This window comes from Dipodomys merriami, unplaced genomic scaffold (assembly GCF_024711535.1).
Source record: "Dipodomys merriami isolate MVZ:Mamm:240054 unplaced genomic scaffold, mDipMer1.0.p SCAF_279, whole genome shotgun sequence".
In the NCBI taxonomy this organism is placed as follows: Eukaryota; Metazoa; Chordata; class Mammalia; order Rodentia; family Heteromyidae; genus Dipodomys; species Dipodomys merriami.
In genome coordinates, this window is record NW_027204259.1 from 276,877 (window position 1) to 284,786 (window position 7,910).

At 41.7% G+C, this 7,910-nt stretch overlaps 1 pseudogene; it reads right to left on the reverse strand.

Annotated features, from left to right (window-relative positions):
- Window positions 1–216: 216 nt before the first annotated feature.
- On the reverse strand, window positions 217–316 carry LOC138837917 (U6 spliceosomal RNA; annotated as a pseudogene).
- Window positions 317–7,910: the final 7,594 nt, after the last annotated feature.

Sequence of the window (7,910 nt, forward strand, 5' to 3'; positions counted from 1 at the left end):
TCCTTATAGTATTTTATTTCTTTGGGATAAAATGAAGATGTTATCTAATTTCAAATGTTTTGTAAAGGTTATGCTATGTAAAAGCCTTTCTAAGGTGAAGATTTAATACACTATATCAAATTAACTTTAATTCTATGATTTACATGTATTGTCACACTTGTATTTTTGCAATCAACTTTTTAATAACTATTTTTCATTTCTTGCATCTGAAGAATGAAAAATATGGAATACTTTACAAATTTTCATATCATGCTTGTGCAAGTGCCATGTTAATATTTGTATTGTTGTAACTTTGATAGTCGTACTGCTGAAGCATGTAGTATCCTGTAAATTTAAGTAGTTAATGATGCAATCTTTATACAGGAATATATCCTTGGTTGCCTCTTTATAACAAGGAAATCTTATTGTTCCTAAAAATGCTATTGATCTTATTTCTCCTAAATTCTCTGTATAGTGGGAAATACTTATATTGTTCAGTCGATTGCTCACATTTGCAATTTTTTTGGTCAATGACTATTTTACGTCTTTTTCATTTTAAATTTGATCATACTTTGAAGTCTTTATACCTAGGTCCAAAGGTGATGGCTGTGGGGCTGGGAAGGTGCTCAATGGTAGAGCACTTGCCTTGCATGCATGAGGCCCTTGGTTCAATTCCTCAGCACCACATAAGCAAAAAGAAAAAATGCCAGAAGTGGCACTGTGGCTCAAGTGGTAGAGCATTAGCCTTGAGCTGAAGAGCTGAGGGACAGCGCCCAGGCCCAGAGATCAAGCCCCACGACCTCAAAAAAAGGTGATGGCTTTTCAAGTACTTATTTATCTAATGAGTTACCTTTGTGGAACTAATATATTCAAAGTAAGCCTTGCTTCAGAGCTACTTCTAAATTTCTACAGCTTAAAATTCCCAAATGAGGTCTTACAGGCACAAATGTCTACATGACACTTTACCCTTCTTCAATGTAGGAACAGACCAACCAGAATATGTTACCCTGACAGCATAGATTATCTTACTTGAACAAAACTAATATTAGTAACAAGGGATCATAGAGAGATGAACAGTTCAGATATAACTGTTCTGACTAGAAGGTATTTTATCAAAATGTAATTATTATACCTACCATTACAAAAGTAGCTAAAGCCAAGAAGATGAAAAAAATGTTCATATGCATGATTACCTAATGTCCTGGTCTGTCTACCATCCAACCAGGCAGGAACTCACACCACTGATATTCTATCACAAAATATTTCCATAGCTCCAGGAGCAGTCTGTCACTACCGCCTCGACCAGCAAGGGAGACGCGACACCGGACTCTTCTCTCTGCAGTTTATTCAGGACCTTTTAGTAATCTTCTGACCCCAACCCCGGGGAGCATTCCCCACAGCCTTAAGTACCCACTGGGTAGCCAACCCTGATACGCCATGTGGGAACCACCAATAGGTTCAGGTGCGCGGAAGCAAGCCAGATTCTTTGCCTTAGCCATATCAGGAGTTGTTTACCACGAGAGCACTCGCCATCGGGAAGGCAGAGGGCGGAAGCTGGCACCATCTTCCAGGTGCGGCCTCTCGCAGCTCTCTACAGTTCCCCCTTTTTTGTTTAAAGAACACAGATGAGAACAGAGGTCTGATCCCTGTTGTGCAATTGCAAGGACTGCATACAAGCCTTCTCCCAGAGGGAGCCTTCTCTAGGGATGACTCAGCCTGTCCATTGATTCGTTTTTCACAAGGACGGGAAAAGGCGAATCGAACCCGTGTGCAATCAAACATGCTCTCCTCGAGGGCAAAACTCATGCCTCTCAACTGCAGTACTTTGGCTTTGCAATCTGTGTTCATTGTTTTAGGGTGGCAAGCCACGCTTATGGGGACTGACCTGCTCCAATGACTGTAAAGGCTTGGATAATCATGGCTGCACTGCGACGCTGAGAACCTCTAATTTGGCAAATGCACCACAGACATACCAAGGAGGCTAACACCAGGAGGCCTATCAGGGTTCCCAACCCGCCCCCTCCTTGAGATGAATCATAGCAGCGGAGATCCATGAAGATAACCCCTCCGCCAATCCGGCATCCACTCGGGTCGAGTTCACCATGACGATGGCAACCCTGAGCTGTTCCATCAGGCTGTCGAACTCCCCAGTTCAATTACCTAAAAGATAACTAAACAACTGTTTAGACAAATTTGCAGCATTTTTTGAATAGGTTTTTTCCTGGGCCTGAACTCTGGGCCTGGGCGCTGTCCCTCAGCTCTTCAGCTCAAGGCCAGCACTCTACCACTTGAGTCACAGCGTCACGTCCGGCTTTTTTCATTGTGCTTATATGGTGCTGAGGAATCGAACCCAGGGCCTCATGCATGCAAGGCAAGCGCTCTACCACTGAGCTACCTTCCCAGCCCCATTCTTCTGGGTTAATTGCACCACAGCAGCAGCTAATCCAGCATTAGTTAGTGGTCCGCCCAGCTCTCTGCAAACTTTCATCCATGCTTCCAGTCCCCTGTTCTTATATGGGGTTATGGCGGCTCTGCATTCCTTAGTGCACTGCTCGTAAACAAGCTGTTTAATTAATGGCATGGCTGCATCTGGGTCACCAAAAATTCTGCCAGCGGCCTCGACCATACGGGCAACAAAGTCCGAAAACGGCTCCGTAGAGCCCTGCAGGATTTTGGTGAGATTGCCACTCACCTCGCCTTTATTTGGTAAGGCCTTCCATGCCTTTATGCCAATTTTATTGATTTGTTCATAAACTTGAACCGGGTAGCCTATCTGCTGATTGGCGAATCTCCCCTGTCCAAGCAGCATATCTCTGTCCCAAGCTGGTTTCCCCCTAGCCTGATTGGCTGCAGCCTCTTCACTAGAAAATTCAATCAAAAAGGCCTTCCAATCTAAATACTGACCTGGATTCAAACAAGCTCGGGCGAGCCCACTCCAATCACCGGGTGTCATGCAATGTCTGTTTAGGGCCTCCACCTGGGCTACAGTAAAGAAGGCCGTGATTCCGTATGTCCGCACAGACTCAGCTAAAGATTTTATCACCTTAAAAACTAAGGGTTCATGATACCGCTGTCCCTGTGGATCCTGAAATATTGGACAGGCTAGATGTAACTCGGTTCTGACCGCTTTCCACATGCCTGGGCTGAAAGAACAGCCGGGGCTGCCACTTCCAGGGTCCTCCGCATAGAGCTGAGGGGCCAAAGGTGTGGCGCGGCACATGGAGGGCGTGCATTCGTCTTTATCTGGGTCCTCTCTCTCCTTCCCTTTCCTCCTCTTTCTTATCTTTGTTTTTTCTATGTGTTCTATGAGTGATTGTAGTTCCTCTGAGTCTGTAGACTCAGAAGTCTCTAGTTCGGCAAAATCAGGGTATAACCCTCCCCCCCCCCCCCCCCCCCCCGCTCTCCTCCTTTTCGCTGTCTGCCCTTTCCGATCTTTCTTCCTGCAGCATTTCTAGGGCGGCCTGACCATTCTCTACCGCCTCACTGCAACGCTGGTCCTTTTTTTTTTTTTTTTTTTTTAATTGTATTTTATTTTATTTGAGAACATACTGTACAGGGGGGCTACAATTACATGGGCAGGATAATGCATACATTTCTTACCAAGCATTGCAGCCTCCTCCTTTGTTTACCCTTCACTTCCCTTCCCCGCCTCCCCCCTCCCCCCACCCAATTTTACCCCCCTCCCCCCACCCAATTATACCCCCCTCCCCCCCCCACACCGACATTGTAAAGCTGGTTTTGACATGACATTTTGTACTTCTCATTGTTGCAACAGGTCCACCTGAATCCTTAAACGACTTTTTGTCCCCATCTCCTCCACATGTTATACTGACATCAAATATAGTGAAAGCGGGGGTTACACTGTGGGGGAGGGACATACAAAGCAACAAAGAAATAATCTTATAAATGCGTTAGAAACACATGCATGAAAGAAACGAAAACATTAAAATACATATTTAAGGGTTCATTTTCCTAACATCACATTATCTGACCTTTTCCGCTTGACTCATACCTATACTAGATATTGCAAATAAGGGAAACCATGGGACCTATGCTTCTTTGGGCCTGGCTTACTTCACTTAATATAATTTTTTCCAAACCTTTCCATTTCCTAACAAATGGGGAAATGTCATTCTTTCTGATGGAGGTGTAGAATTCCATTGTGTATATATACCACATTTTCTTGATCCATTCATCTACTGAGGGGCATCTGGGTTGGTTCCATATCTTAGCTATGGTAAATAATGCTGCAATAAACATAGTTGTGCTGGTAGCTTTAGTGTGGTCTTGTTTGTAAACATTTGCCTCCCTAGCCATAAAAGAAATGCAAATCAAAACAACATTGAGATATCACCTCACTCCAGTTAGAACAGCAAAAATCAAGAACTCTAACAACAACAGATGCTGGGGGGGATGTGGACAGAAAGGAACCTTACTTCATTGTTGGTGGGAATGTAAACTTGTTCAACCACTTTGGAAAGCAGTATGGAGGTTCCTCAGAAGACTTCACATAGATCTCCCCTATGATCCAGCAATCCCACTTTTGGGCATTTACCCAAATGTTTACAAACACTGGTCCTTGAGACAGCCTCTTATCAGTTTCCATATTGGTCTCACTCCGCTCTTAAGCGTTCCTTGTTCAGAGGCAAAATCTAGGTCCCTCCCTAGTTTCTCCCAAGAGGCCACCGTGAGGCTTCCGGAGACAGCGAACCATGAGGCAACGGTGTCACATTCATTCAAAAATCTCTCTAAAGTACTCTTTTTTATTTTTAACTTTTTTGAGTGCTGTAGCTCATTGAGAGCCAAAAAAATTGGGTGCGAAGAAGAAGCGCCCATGTTTTAAACATTTAAAGCTGGTAAACAAACTTTTACTTTCACTTTTGGCTACTCTACTGACTAGCCCTGGGTTTTCGCTCTCTCTTTATCTACCGAGAAGAGCAAAAATCCCCCGCTCTTGTGGCGGATTCCCCTTTTACCTGGGAATTTACTCCCCGCGCTTGTGGCGGATTCCCCTTTTACCTGGGAACTTACACCCCGCTCTTGTGGCGGATTCCCCTTTTACCTGGGGACTTACCCCCGCTTTTGTCGCGGATTCCCCTTTTACCTGGGGACTTACCGGTGCACCACACTGACCGCAGAGAGTTCTGAGTCCTCGTTGGGGTTATGGCTGAGTCCCCGTACGGGCCACCACGTGTCGCTACCGCCTCGACCAGCAAGGAAGACGTGACACCGGACTCTCCTCTCTGCAGTTTATTCAGGACCTTTTTGTAATCTTCTGACCCCAACCCCGGGGAGAATTCCCCACAGCCTTAAGTACCCGCTGGGTAGCCAACCCTGATACGCCACGTGGGAACCACCAATAGGTTCAGGTGCGCGGAAGCAAGCCAGATTCTTTGCCTTAGCCATATCAGGAGTTGTTTACCACGAGAGCACTCGCCATCGGGAAGGCAGAGGGCGGAAGCTGGCACCATCTTCCAGGTGCGGCCTCTCACAGCTCTCTACAGCAGTCCATAGGTTTCTCCTCGATATTAGGCCTTAAATTGGTAATGTTTTAATCACAGTGTTTCACACAGTGAATCTTACTAGAATTAATTGATAATTTGACAAATTGATATTTATGCCAATAAATAGATTGGAATATAAATAATTCAGTTTAGAATATATATTAGAATATAAAAAGAATCAATGCAATGTCTTCGGTATAAACCTGTGATACCTACTAAGTGTTCTTGATCTTCTGAATTCACATGGTAAAAAAAAGATGTTGTTTTTCTGTAATCTATTAGGGATTTTAACTCTCTGGTCTCAAACTGTTTTTCAACATATTTCTGAAGCATTCCTACTGATTATACCCAATATGATGTCTAAAACGTATTATTCTTCTGCAGGACCCACGGGTCCTAGGATCCCAGCTCCCATCATCATATAACAAGGACAAGAATTCTCCTCTAGGCCCATGTAACATGCCAACAAAAAGTAATTGAAGACCCATCTCAATTTTTCATTTCCTATTTCAGGGACACAATTGCTTAAGACAGTAAGCAATTGTGAAATGCAAGGCAACTTAAAATTAAAAATGAGATCACAGAGCTGGGAAGGTGGCTCAGTGGTAGAGTGCTTGCCTTGCATGCATGAGGCCCTGGGTTGGATTCCTCAGCACCACATAAGCAAAAAGAAAAAGCCAGAAGTGGCACTGTGGCTCAAGTGGTAGAGCGCTAGCATTGAGCTGAAGAGCTGAGGGACAGAGCCCAAGCCCAGAGTTCAGGCCCCACAACTGGACCCAAAAAAAATTTTTAAAAAAACTTTAAAAAAGAAATTTTAAAAAAATTTAAAAATGAGATCACAAAATCTGAGAGAAAGTACAGTAATTCAAGCTTTCAATTTACAAATGACCAGGCCATATGAGTGAACAAATCACAAATGTCACAGGATTTTTTAATACCCTTCCTCTAATGATTAATGAAAAATTTCAGTCCAGCATAAGTAGGCCAAAAAAATAGTTCCTGAAACGATAGATCCATAATTGGTCTACCAAGGCTAGGTAAATTTGACTTAGAGATCAAATATAATACAGTAAAACATTAATTGAGAAGATCCTTAGTGCTTCAAAACACTGGTACTTCAGGAAAACTTGGTTTTATAGTAAAAAATGTTGTCATTCTCAAACCAATGATAACCTACATTTAATCTCCTGAAAGTGTATTCCTTTTCAAATAAACTTTTTAAAATCACATTCGCAAAAATAACATTTGACAAGTAGATGATACTTAGTGACATTACAAGTTTTTCATGTGTAGGGAGTAAGTTACAACAGAGTTGATTTATTTACCCAGCACTAATGCCAAACAGGTTCAACCATTCATTAAAGTGTAGAAATAATACCCACCAGCATTTGTGTTGTTCAATATGTGCCTTCCAGAAATGTGTTAATAGATCAGCCTCCCATAATTCAAACCCAAACTAGCTAATAAAGTAAATTTCATTACTTAATAAGGTACATTTTAAAAAGTCACAAATATTTGCCTTAGCATATGTTGTTTTATGTTTTCCCTATCTGTCTAACATAGGAAGAAATATAAATTTAAACCTTAAATATGGGTACTCATCAGAGATGTGACAAACATAAAATCTGTCTTCTATTTCTATCATATTCCTCTATACTAGTAAATCGAAGCTTCCTTCTTTTTCCAAAACTTATAGGTAGTAGAAAATATTATCCCATGTAAAATAAAATAATCAAAAACCATTGTACAAAGCCATTTATAAAAACTGGTAGTTAGGAATACATTCTAAGCCATTTTTATACTTTCTTGTTTACTAAAGATTCATCTTCCAAATCGATGAGAATAAAATCATGTCTAGGGGCTTCACGTCTCCAGTCTTGCAAATTGTTATTGCAGATGAGTGATTTATGGAAATATAAACTGACATCAGTTCAAGTATATGCAGGATTGAAACTCCATGGAATGTATATAAAACTTTCAAAATATTAACCAACAGTTTAACAGAATGACTATCACGAATTTGAAACCAGAGAGGAATAATAGTAAAGACATAGAATGAATGAAAAATAGAACAAGGGGCAAGTACAGCTAGAATGCTCAATGTACACATGGGATAAAGGAATTAGTAAATCTGAAATTAATCTTGCAGAAGGGGTTGGTTGAGAATGATAGAAGGAGTGACTCTAATCCAGTAGCATTGGACAATTAGATGGACATATTTTATTGTAACACACTTGCAAACCTTCTGAAATTCAGTTAAAAAAAAACACAACAAAAAAAACCAAAAACACACAGAAATCGCAACCAAACAGTAATCCCTAGATTGTTGAATATGACCTCTCAAAATTTTAAATAGTTAATGAAGTGCAGTCTTTGGAAAAGCAAACAAAGCTGTTCGAAAGAGCAGTTTGGGGCAGGGGAGAGTTT